The sequence below is a fragment of the Passer domesticus genome, chromosome 7, assembly GCF_036417665.1.
Source record: "Passer domesticus isolate bPasDom1 chromosome 7, bPasDom1.hap1, whole genome shotgun sequence".
Lineage (NCBI taxonomy): Eukaryota > Metazoa > Chordata > Aves > Passeriformes > Passeridae > Passer > Passer domesticus.
In genome coordinates, this window is record NC_087480.1 from 10787363 (window position 1) to 10800561 (window position 13199).

The 13199-nt window shown below is 40.6% G+C and overlaps 1 long non-coding RNA gene across 8 annotated transcripts in view; it reads right to left on the reverse strand.

Moving 5' to 3' along the window:
- Positions 1 to 13199, reverse strand: part of LOC135304444 (uncharacterized) — a 200686-nt gene that overhangs the window by 42095 nt on the left and 145392 nt on the right. The window contains exons 1-5 of one of the 8 annotated variants that reach the window (XR_010365839.1): positions 12004 to 12168; positions 10419 to 10574; positions 9782 to 9935; positions 9175 to 9289; positions 4622 to 5860 (exon numbers count right to left, since the gene is read on the reverse strand). This is a non-coding gene — a long non-coding RNA (uncharacterized LOC135304444). Of the gene's footprint in view, positions 1 to 4621; positions 5861 to 8116; positions 8281 to 8305; positions 8841 to 9174; positions 9290 to 9781; positions 9936 to 10418; positions 10575 to 12003; positions 12178 to 13199 lie in introns of those variants that run through there. The other 7 variants (XR_010365835.1, XR_010365836.1, XR_010365834.1 and 4 more) reach the window with 7 other exon arrangements.

The following is a 13199-nucleotide window of genomic DNA, read 5'->3' on the forward strand; positions in this document are numbered from 1 at the left end:
GATGAGCAATCACAAGCCAAGTGACCTGCAGACATACATAACAGGGGCTAGCACTCAGGAGAGGAGCAGCAAGAAGCAGCATTGCAGAAAGGCCATGGGAAGTGCCCTACAACACCTGGATAAAAGCTCCAGCCTCTGCCCTGCCCTGTGTGCTGCTGGAGAGACCAGAGCAATGAGAGGGGCTTCACTCCAAAAGACAGGAGAGGCAAGTTTCTTTATTAAAATGGCACATTTCCAGCAGGGATTTTCTTTGAGATAAGTGAAAGGTAGATAAAATTCCAAGCAGTTCTCAGAGGTGAATCAGAGGACTTGCTGTGGACTTACTATAAGCATGGAAAAATAGCAAATATCACTCTCTCTTCACTTTGACAAACATTCCTTTTGAAACAGAATGAATGTGAATGTAAACTCGAGAAATGAGTGGGACAGAAATATTTTTTTTTTCTACATGGATGAAATGTTGAAGTTACTGACTACAAACACTCCCAGGCTGTTACTCAAATGCACTGCCAGTCAAAGGGTGCATGATGATTTTTCTTTATAGACTAGTTTCCATAAGTTCAATACTCCAAAAAAGTATTCTTCTACATCAGGCTTGAATGCTTAGACTTCCATCAGAACAATTCAGCTGTTCTGTGGTGGAAATGATACTTACCATGCCCTAGCTGACTCTGGAGTCATCCTGCTTCTGTGTGTTCAAAGTTTCAGTGTCACAAATCAAAGGTTCTTAACAACCACTCTTTACTATGGAAAAGAGAGAATAAAGTCTGTCTATTTTATTGAATAATATACCGTTTGTTACTGAATACTACTTGCTGTTTGAATAATACTAACAAGATGAGAACTGTAGAAGCAAGGTACTGCTGTAAATCTCCAAATACAAGGAGGCTGATCAGGCAGAAGTCCCCATTTTCTCCAAACAACGTTTCCATTTCATCACTGGCAGACACAATTCAAGGCAGCCATCGTGGGCTATAGGCATAATACAGCTCCACCAGCTATGAAAATGGAATTAGGAAAAAAAAGATGCAAAACCACAGGTCTTGCATTTAGTTCTCCTCATATCTGGTGTTCTTCCTGTTGTAACAAAAAAAGAAATGATAGTTTGCAACACAAGCCACGTGTAAAGTTATGCTAATTTAAAACACAGAAGCACCTAATTCAAGGTAATTTTGCAGTTATTAAGTACTTACTGAACTCTAACTTCAAAACCAAATTTTTTGCAATGCATAAAGGATAGAGTATTCCTGTATTTAATGAAATGGATAATTAGCTGAATGCTCAGTAAATAGTAAGCTTGCCCTTGACTTTCCTTGCCACTATTTACCTGCTTAGCAGCCATTTGTGGATGCTTGGCTAATAACCAGTTCAGCTCTGTGTTCACTCCTTGACAGCTCAGGTTGCCTGACATTTCTCAGTTGCTCTGCCCTTATGTATGCTGCTGAAAAACAAATATATGTACTAATTCTAGTTCTTTGTGATCATTTCCCAGTCCTTATTTTTACCAATTAAAATTACTTCTTTAAGATTTACAGCCCAGAGATCCCATGTTCCCTGACATCTCAAGCTGTGGTTCGGTTCAGAGAGAGAGGCAATTCCTCCAGAAAGCCCAGTCTGACACAATCAAACACATCTTGTCAAAGTTCAGCTAATCACAACCCTGCACTTAATCACTTCAGCTTTTTTAGATAACTCCAGACAGCATTACATTTGAGGATTCTTGAAAAGCTCAATACAACCCAGTATTCAAATAACCCAGATCACAGCTTGTTCATCAACTTGATGTTGCTTTCTACAAATACGTCACTATTCATTAAGCATGGTGTCATAATTTGATATACAAAGTTTCTGAGAACTTGCTTACAGTCTGCAAGTTGCCTAGATAGAGATCAATGTCCTGGGCACATTAGAAATGCCTCAGGGTTTCTGATGTTAATTTTTGCACATGTCATTTTAAAATAGCATTCCTCAACGCTTTAACTGTTATACATCTGCGCATAAGATCAATAAATGCATCCCTTCTTTTGAGAAGGTTCTCAATTTCTGAAGATTCTTGATGAACCAGCTAAAATTATGGACCTAATTATTTCTTTAGTTTGGACAGGATCTCGGAATTAAGTATTGTCCATCGTTGCAGCTGTTTTCAGAACAAGAGGCAGACTGAACACTGAGCTAAGCAAAGCTTAGACTCCTATCACACTTTCTTCTACAAATATCACTCCATCCAGGCTTCCACTGTGCCACTTCATTCAAAGTCACCTTGGCCCTAGTGTTATATTATAGCTGCAGTGCAAATTATTGCTCCTTTTGCCTGCTTTTCAGAGTTATGAATGAGTGAGAGACATTTTCCATTAAAAATTTAAACCAGGTAGAATGTCACGACTGCGAGATGAAAGTAAGGTTGCTCACAAAGTACTGGAGCAGATGAGAGAAATCTCCTGGCAGGAAGGCCATGCTCCAGGGAGAGGGGTAAGCAATGCCACCCACAGCACTCCTTTATTTACAAGGCAGGGGCCTCTTCTGAAGGGAGGCACCTGGAGGCTCTGCAGCCCCCAGCAGGAGTCCCTCTGAGTCCCTGGGCATTGAAGCAAGGGCAACGAGGGGAGAGAAAATGATGCACCTGACTCCAGCTTATCAGAAGGCTAATGAATTACTTTATTATGCTATACTATATACATTGCATCTAAACTGAATCTTCAGCTCCAGCCTGTGTGAATGCCATCCCCACCAAACCCAGCACACACCTGGGTGCTCTGCAGCTCTAGGGCTGTGTGATGCCATCCTCACCCAGCCCAGCACACACCTGGGTGCTCTGCAGCTCTAGGGCTGTGTGATGCCATCCTCACCCAGCCCAGCACACACCTGGGTGCTCTGCAGCTCCAGGGCTGTGTGATGCCATCCCCACTGAGCCCAGAACACACCTGGGTGCTCTGCAGCTCCAGAGCTGTGTGATGCCATCCCCACCCAGCCCAGCACACACCTGGGTGCTCTGCAGCTCCAGGGCTGTGTGATGCCATCCCCACCCAGCCCAGCACACACCTGGGTGCTGCTCAGGACTAACAGCTGCTTCCAGCCCCAGCTGCCCCCATTTTGCCTTTGTTGGAATACTGCAAATCCCCACAGGACATATGAAATGAGAGTGGGCTTTGCTGGCTTTAGTAATTAGTAGCACTTTTACTCCTGCTTTCCAGTAGTCCTGCTAACCAGACAGCAAAACACATGATAGGAAAGCCTCTAGATGTTCTCATTAAAACCTTCCTATGATTTTAACATTATTTAATGGAGAAAATAATTTTTAAAAATACAGCTATTTTCAGTTTATTCTAACCTTCAAAGCTTGCTTACCTTCAAAGAGAATTTCCACTTCTCCTGAGGATTATTATTTAAATCAAGTATTATTTAATAATATTAAATCAGTTCATTTGCAAAGAAAATAAAGTCACACTAGGTATAAGATGAGGAGGATGACTGATCTGACCTTTTAATTAAATGATTAACACTAGTCAGCAACAACACCGTGAAATGACAAAGGAATAGTGACCTTTTTATGTCTTCACTAAGAACGGAAACAGGGCACCATCAGCATTTAAATCTTTTCAAATTGTAAGTTATAAAACCACTCCCCTCAGAAATAATTCATAATTACAACCTTCCAAGTTCAGTAGATATATATGGAATACATACTCTGCACAGTGCATGGAAAAATAGCTATTCTCAAAAGTGACCAAGAGGAAAAAGGTCAGCCTGTCATATTTTACTGGTATTTGTCTTAAAGTCTACAAAATGTGTTCCTCTGCAATGGATGGACTCTGCTTCAGTGACTTTGTCACAGCCATTATAAAAGTTCCCAAAGTGTTAAGATATAAACTGGACTCCAGTGAAGCCACAAGTACTTAACACTAAAAGTGAAAGGCAGTGCAGGGCTTTCCTGCCCAGCGACAACTCCACTCTTACAAAAACAAAGTCAGAAATAAAAAAGGGGAGGGGGTATGTCTGCACATAAAATGAGAGCTGGTTAAACAATGAAAGTAATTTTACTTTTTAAAAGACTTCTCTACCTTTCTATATTTTGAATTATAGATTTCAAATTGAATTAATCCCAGCTTGAACTGTAGGTTAAGGTCTTCATGTTATCTGAACACAAAGTTGTGAGTATTTACACCCTGAATGAAGCAGAGATAAAAGAAAATTGAAACAGAGGTGGGTTTTTTTCCCTTGGTTTTGTGGGTCATTCCTTAAATAAACTATATAGGCTTCAGGCACACAATGACACTCTGTGTCTGTGGTAGCAAATCCCTCTGAAATGTATATTACCAAATATATAGTCTGCTTCTGCAATTTGCTTGTAAACCAAGGAGGAAGCAAGAGTATATCACATGGTGAGCTGCATTTATATTCAGATCCTCTGACCCAGTCTTGTTCTTCCCAAGCAGCACATCTAATCTACTAACCAGAATTTTGTTTTCTGCTGCTTTCCATGGCTGAATAAGGCTGAGACTATAAGTCCTGGCAGTATTTTTGGACACACACACTGTTCTAACAGAAGCCTAAACTGCACTTTTATTGTCTTTGCTAACAGCTGGCCCTTCAGCTAAGACCAAGGGCAGTTCAGTACCTGAGACACCTTCCCCCAGGAGGCTTTGCTCTGCATTAACAGAGAAGGGAACTCAATGATGTTGAAACTTTTCCATCACCTCTCATTATAACCAAGTCATTAAAATGCATGGCCTTGCTATGGATCACCTGGAGCCCCTTTAGCCCATTATCTTGTCCCAGCTTTTAGCTGTACATTGTTCAGACTTCTATGATTATTTTGATCACCTATTTTCCATTCTTTATCAGATAGCAGTGATACATATGTACCTTCCCAAGGTTGAATACCAGTAACACAACTACAGGAAGTATGCACATCTGTATTTTCATAACCCTTTCTAGGTTACATTTCATGGTTTGCTTCCTTATCTGTTTTTCTGTCGACACAGAAGTAATTTCTGCTTCATCAGGATAATTTCAAATAGAGGAAAATATATACAGGAAAAAAGATTTCATTTTTATTTCATTTAAACCATATCCTTTGAAGGCAGCAGCACATATTTAGTTGTATGTCTTCACAAAATCCATCTGAACACAAGAGTGAAATGAGCTGTACAGGTGTTCCATACAAAGAGAAATCAGCAAAAGCTCAACTCAAAGAGCTCTGCCAGATCTGACTTTCACTCTTATTTCCACTGCCACCTTACATTGATAAAGCATTTTCAACTAGCACAACAACCAATTCATTTATATTTTGTATTTTTATAGTTATTTCCTGCTAGGACAAAACAAGGTCCAAAATATAAACAGTGTAGCTAAAAATGCAAAAACCCTGAGGGATTCTCTGAAGTCAGACATTGCAGCATCAGACACATAATACTTCTCTGTTTAAGTGAGCTCACATGCAGACATTTTGTTTCTCAACTGTTTAACTGTCAGGACAGTTAAAAACAAAACAGGCTATAGTCCTTTGCTATCTCAATATTATTTCCAATATGCTGCTTTGAAAATTTGACCAGGATGACAACTTCTTGCCAGTGCTGACAAGTTACTGGCTTTTGTGGATTTTTTGACCTCTGCAACAATTATGCATGAAGGGAAAAAAAAAATCAAAAACAAAAACTTACCTCTTCATTTTTAACTTATCAGGGTTTTTATCTAACCCTGAAGTGAAAGAAATTCTATGCACTTTCCCACATTTGTTTCTCATCTTTGCAAATCCCAGTGGCTCCAGAGTCTCAAATGTGAGATAATCTGTAGATCAATGAGGGCGGATGTAAAACTCTTGCTAAGCCGTGTTTTCCCAGCTGGGGGTAAATTCACTTGCCTGTATGTAAAATTTCCTAATTAGAAATGTCAAGTCTCTGTTAAAAGCTTCCAGAAATTGATGCTGAGCTCTACAAAAAGTTAACTATTCCATAGCTGTATTTTATCTGACTCATCAGGAGAAACTTTCCCATATTATTCATAATTAGGGCCATAGTAGCAGAAGAGTTTCAGGATTTTACCAGGTGGGGGTTTCTGCCTTTCAGACATGGGAATGTGCCCCAGGAGGAGCAGAGCACTGGCACTGGGCACTGCCCAGGCTCTGGGCATCCATGGAAGGAAGTTGCTTAAATCCCAGAGACTCTCCACAGCCCAAATGCTGTCTGACCAGATTAGGAAAACCTTTGCTTACCAGCCCAATGGAAATCAACTGGGAGGAGGGTATTGAAATGGAGATACCTGGTCAGGTCATGGAGAGGGAAGAGTGAGGTCATGGGAGGTGGTATGTTAATGGAATGTTAATGGAGTTATTCTATATTAGGTCATGTTTCTGGTTCCTGCTCTCAGTTGGTTCAGGACCTGTCTCATAAGAGGTCCTGTTCTGAGTTTGTGATTGGAGCCCTGTCCTCAGAACACCCCTATAAATTGTTACATTCACCACACCCCTTCATCTTTAGATCTTGCCCCTCAAATTGTGTGGTTTCTGCATTTGTTATTTTGCTATTAAAGTTCTGTATTTTTCAGGCAACTCCATCATTCCCATCCCTCTGTTTTGCCATGTTTCCCTGCTGGTCCAGGCTCGGGGTCACAGCGAGCCCAACTGCAACAAGGAGTGGATCCTAAACATTGGGCCTAAATGTAGCAAAGCTCTCTGAAACTGGGACAGATCCAGCTCTCTCCAATAAACATTCAGGGCAAAAGAAAGCTCAGAACCCCACCACAGCTGCCCCCTGCCCCATACTTCTGCCAGCCTCACTTCTCACACCCAAGAAACCCAGCAAGAAGCTTCATTTCTACCTGTTTACCCAAAGAGAAGTCATGACATCTCCCCAAACAACTATTGCCAGAAGCCACCTGCACCTTTTTTTGTACATCTGAGTTTGCTCATATAATGTCAGCAATTGTCCTCCCTACTTAGGCTGATAGCTATGAAAAAACCTGTGTTTCACTCTTACTTGCAGAGTTCCAGTTATTGCCATGATTAGATAGTGAATAAGTACAGGGCTTCAGTGCCAGCTCTACTGCATTCTTCATACAATGACTGGAAAGCTTAAACTTGTGATCATACTTTCTCTCCCCATAAGAAATAAAAATTATGGAGGAGAGGAAAAAAATGAGCATGGGTTTTTTCACACTTTAAATGAAATAAATGGCTAAAATACAATGTCTCTGCCACATTGTGAAATAGCTTTCAAATAATGAGAAGGCATGAAAGTGGATGCCACAAATAAGTGAAGTGTTTCCCAGGAAGACAGCAGTTTCATTACAGGAAGAAAAAAATAAACACACCTTGGAAAGGCAAATACATTTGGACTGTAAACAGGGGCCTGAAGGATTGTTTGAAGGCTCACCATTTGATTCCAGTACTCATACATAACAAATATCCTTTTTTCCTGTTTTGTTCGACTTGTACAAAATGGCCAGTTAAGGGGATTCCAAGACAAGCAACAGAATAATTGAAGAAGAAACTAAAATGTGTTCTAGCATCTGTGAAGTTTCCGTTTAAGAAATAACTACTAAAACCTGGGTGACCTGCCCTTAAGAAAAGTTAGGAGGCCCCCAAGTGACAGTAATTAAGATTAAGGGAAACCCTTCTTCTCTCATCATTCTAAAAGCAGATTATGGTTACAGCAGAAAAATAAAAAAGGGTAAGTATTCCTTCCCAGAGTGCAGGATGAGCACGTGGCACTCACAGAGCAGGGGACAGTCACTCCTGGGAAAGGCAGCAGGGACATCAGCATTCCCCACAGCAGCACTGGTGCAGGAGGAGCAGGCACTCACTGCTGGATCTGGGTGGCAGGGGGTCACCACAGGAGCTGGAAGGGGGAATCCCCAAAGAATGCTCTATAACAACCTCTGAAACACCAGGATCAGATGTCTGCCAAAGTTTTATTGATGGTGTTATTGTTTGTGTCATTTCTGGTGATTAGATTACTGCATGTCTGAGGTTTTTTTCCTTTAAACAGGAGCTTCCCCCAGTCCCCAGCCCCAAATAAATGAGAATAGAAAATGCTCCGTGCTGAGAAGTAAAGAGCTGATGAGTTCAGGAAATGATCCATTAGTTTGCTAGGAATAAAATACTGCAGAACAAGACACAACAACATTTCCATCCTTTTCTTTGCAGGGCCTGCAGTGCCAGCAGTCCTGGTCTCCTGCCCAGCTCACGGCCTCAGCACAGCCAGCTGTCTGGAGCAGCAGTGGGCAGGAAGCTCAGCAGATGTTCAGCCTTCTTGGGCACTTGGAGTTCAAAACACTCATCATCTGCAGCAGAATGAAATCAGCAGGTCGTACAGCACTGCTGCAAACAGTACATTGTGCTGGCCAGGGCTTAAAGAGCTACCAGGGCTCCCCTGCTGCAGAGGGGATGGTGGATTTGAGCATGGCCAACAAAAAACTAATAAAAAACTAACTCTTTCCTCTCCATCTCAAACAAAAGTTGTCTCACCTTCCTTCAGATTCCTGTTAAATTAAAGCATGACCTATTGAGGTGAGTCACTGTGACAAGCAAGAGGAAATGCTACATTGCCAAAAAGTAGTTCTGAAACTCTGGACAAATTTGCAATTTGGGAAATTAATTCTCATTTATCACAGACTGCACTTTTCATAGATTTTAATAATATATCTATCATTCTCATAATCACTAATGTAATTACACGGAGTTATGAGATGCTGAAAGTGGTTTTTTGTTATTTGAAGTTAAAAGCAAAAAAAAAACCCAAAATCCAGTTTTTTTAAAAAACTCAAGTTCTTGTACTGACAGCAGCCACTTTTCCTTCAGACCATGGGAAGTTCTGACCAGCTCAGCTGTGACCAAGTTGCATCTGTAAAGAACAGGATTTGGGCTGGTATTTTTGCTACTGCAAAATTGATCCTACACAGTGAACTCTCCCCCAAAACAGACACCCCCACAATTTAGCTGCAGGTACACACTGCAGTGAGTTTCCATCACTAAAATACTGATGGTTATGTGAACAGTGTATGGAAAAAAACAGAAGATAACTCTGACCACAATCATATTTGTTAAACACTGCTAAATTCAGAAGAGAAGGTGCACATGTGATTTTGTGTTCTCTGCTAAAATGACTCATTTAGATATTGAATTTAATAATAAACAGAAAACAAACTTTGTGATAGGGATATGCCTACTCATCTCACCTTGCACATGACAGACTGGATGAAAAATGAGCCTCAGTTTGCAGTGCACAGCCACATTTGCTGTACATTTCCAGCATTTATGTAGACCATCCTTTACTTGTCCTGAATCCATCCTCTGGAAGCAAACCAAACCAGAAACTTCACACAGAAGTATAAAATTAGTATTTTCATTAACGGCTTTAAATAATGGGTATTAATGAATATAGTCTGCCCTCCTACTATCACACAGACAGAGAATACTTTGCAAAGGGGCACCATGGGCCCTTTAAACTGCACAGGGAATTTTACACTATAAGGCAAAAAAAAAAAAGCTAGTCAATCTGGCAGTATGAAAATGGCACAGTTCTTTTGGTTTAACAATTTTAATTGTTGTGCAATTAAATAGAATAACAGCCCTAAGTTAAATAATGGAGGTCATTTGAAGGATCCTTATATTTTGCTTTTCTTCTGGGAAAAAAATAAAAATTTTGAATCCTTGTAACTGACTATTCATAGAAACTGAAAATCACCCTTATATCCACAAGGGAGTCAAAACATCCAGGGTCATTACTTCATTAACTTTGATTTGTTTCTAGGTAATGGAACTTAAAAGTTTTTGACTACTCACCATGATATTCTACACCAGTCACTCAGTCTCAAAATCAGTGTGTCACCAGGCAGAGTTATTCCATCTTCCTTCTTCCCTTCCTACCCACAGAACTCAGAGACTATTTTTTCTCTTTCAACAGAACTGCAGAGATTCAGTTTGGTGACCTAAAAACCTAAGTAAGCCTAATAAGAAAATTAAAGTTTTCCAAAGCAATGACTAAGTCACTCTGAAATATTAATTCCTCCAACAGGAAGCTTATTCCAACACAAGCCATTGAGTTTGATTCAGCACTGAAGAAACCCAGTGCAATATCTCTCTCCAGCCTAAAATCCCACCTGCTTTAGGGAATTTCCATCACCACACATTATTTGTTGCGTTGAGAAGCCTTAGTTAATAAATGGCCCAGAGCTGCTGCTGTGGCAGCTCTCAGAGCACTCACACAGACAGACCTACAGACTCACACAGACAGACTGGCAGATAAGATTATCCTCCTATTATGAAAGTGCAAAAAAAAAAAATCTCAATATAATTATCCTAATAAACAGAGACTAACAAACAGGAAAATACTCTAGATTTTCAGATGTGAGGCACTAGTGTGAAGGTTATTATAGCTTCAACTCAATGTGAATATCACTTCTGGAAATAACACACTTACTTCATTCTAGTCCATGCTGGGAAAAATGAGCAGCTCTCATTGTCCAGAGACATTTCTTTGTGTCCTTAAACCATCTGAGCTTTGGGGATACACACAGAAATCTTGAGCTCAATCCTAAATATTGTCTAGGTCAACTGTACAAGTCCAATATTTTTCCTGAAAAGAGAAAATAACAAATGCTTTTCTTAAAGCAGTCTCTGGGTTTTTATTTTTATTCCCTTTCCTAAGGGAGCATGATTAAGAAGATATTAATCCAATAAATTTTCAAATGAAAAATGCAGCTATTTAGCAGATTTCATAATATTTCTTTTTATATAATGTATTAGAAAAGAAATATTACCCACATTTATGCTCTAACCAGAGTTCAGTCACTCATGCTTCCCCTAAATAAATTCATATTCTGGCTGTAGCTTTCTATATTCCTACCTTTGTCTGGCACGGTGCTGTGGAGCAAATAGATTGAGAGATGCAGTAATACACATAACCTTTAGCTTAGCTTTTATCACAAGGAAAATAGTTACTGTTGCTATGGTTGTTTGGTCAATCTGTCACCCCATATCAGCATCGTTAGTATTCACACCTGATAAGAAGATATCTTCAAAAAAGAAGAGAGGGGAAGTAAAGCAAAATGCTGTGTAGAAGGCAACTCAATTCTCATCTAATCTCTTTAAAAAAATCTGCTGTGCTAATGCTATCCTGTGTGCCTATCACTGAAATCATATGAGACTTCAAATAAGAGTAAAGATAAGTAGAAAATAATGAAAAATAGAAATCTGTGCAGTTTTTCTGATTACAGTGATGTTTAGATTTTCATTTGTAAACCACCCATAAGGTATTTTCAAGGTCAGGAAAGTAAAAAAAGTTTTAAAAAACGGGGATGATTTTCAAGTACATCTAAGCTGCACTAAATCTCTGAACTATTGCTCTACAATCTGAAACCAATCCCATATGAGACTATTATTTCTCAGTATCTTGTTAGTCCTACTTTGCACATGACCTTGTGAACTGCTAATCTTCCTAAATAACTACACTGAGCCCTAAAGGCACACCAACAACTTTTACAATTAGCTTGAAAATTTAAATTAAATTTTGTTTCAGACACAGCTGTACAAGGCAGGTGTTCCAAAGCATTCCTGCAAGGTAGACTTTTAGAAAGTTCAGCAGTCTAAAGAGCGAACTATGTGAGCCTGAACAAAACTAAACAGCCACTACAACAAACCTAAGCTCAGACACAAGCTTGAAGTATTTTTATTCCAGGATTTCCTAGTAGTAGAGATGCCACCCCCCTCAGTGAGGGCCAGAGAGAATTATGTAAGGCTCCCATTAGGCATAAACACATTACAAACCACTAATACATACTGACAAGACCTTTCTGCTGCTCTCTTTCCTCCCTTATCCATTTTTCACACAACTATTCAGAGCCAAACATTGGTTATTCACCTCTGCTCTGAGGAAGATGATGGTGCAGCGGAGCCCTGGGACCTGTCCTTGCCACAAAACCCTTCTGGTGCTCACCAGCTCCCCACAATCTCACCAGCTCGTCTTTACTCTTACGGAGGAAGATCTTGAAAAAATGTCAGCAGACCTGGTCCTGTTTGCTGGGAAGCTCCAGAACCTCCCAATGTCCTCCCCATGGAGCTGACTGCAGTGCTTCACTGTGGGAATTTACCCTGCAGCTGCTGCCCATCACTGCTGAAGCACACACGCATGCTGTGGTGGGAAACAAGGCAAGAAGCTTTATTGCTCATTGTGAAAGCCCAGATGAGAAACTGGCAGACTCTTACCTTTGGCACCAGTCTCGCTTAACACCCCACAAACCCTGCTCACACAGAACAGGGAGTGCAGTGCCCCTGCTCTGGGAACACTGCCCTGCTCAGCAGCTCCTCGGTGTCCATCGTGGCCCAGGTCTCCAGAGCCCTTCTCTGCACCCACAAGTCAGGCACTGATGCACTCTGTTCATCCAGCTACATCCACAGCAAGGCACAGGAGGTTGCTAAAGGAGTCTGTTTTCCAAAATATTCATTTGTTCTGCTGTCTTCAGGAAATAGGATGCCTGTTTCTGCCCTTGCAGGTGTAATGGAACCAGTATTTTATCTGTTGGCTTCAATGTGAAAGGGTGAGAAAGGTTGTTTTATTCCATCCTGAGGATATGGCACAAAAACTGTGCATGCAAAGCACTGATTTGTGCCTATTGTTGCAGATAAACAAGTACGCACGTAAATAAAAGTAGGCATATTTAAAACTGGTGACAATGTGTGTTCTTTCTGGTGTTTAAAGACAGACCTCTTTTGTTTTACATGCCTTTAAACACTTCCCTAAAAGTTTAGCCCAAAATGGTGGCTTGGGTTCGGCTGTTTCCCACATCAGAAGTGACAGCCAGCCCATTACTGTTCCTCTGCAGACCCTTGCAGTGCAGCTGTCCAGCTCACAGCAGGATGTAGGTTAATATATATCCCAGCAGCAGTGAAACCCAAAAATAAGGTTGCAATTAAAAACATGGATGCTGAAAGCTACAGGGTGTCATCTTGTCCCGATGATGCACGCAGGCTGCTCAAGTTTTCAAACATTTTGGTAGTCTTTTTTGGCTCCATCCTAAGGCTCAGATTTTAGCTTGGACAAGTCTCTTGGTTACTACAGCACATAAGTTGTCACTTGCACGTTTTGGAAAGCTAAAAGAAAAAGACTACGCTGGCAGTTAAAGATGTTTATAGTATTTGCAGAAGTGAGGGCTAGGCCATAATAGTTTCTCTGGAAGTAATCACAACACAGTATATTTAAGCA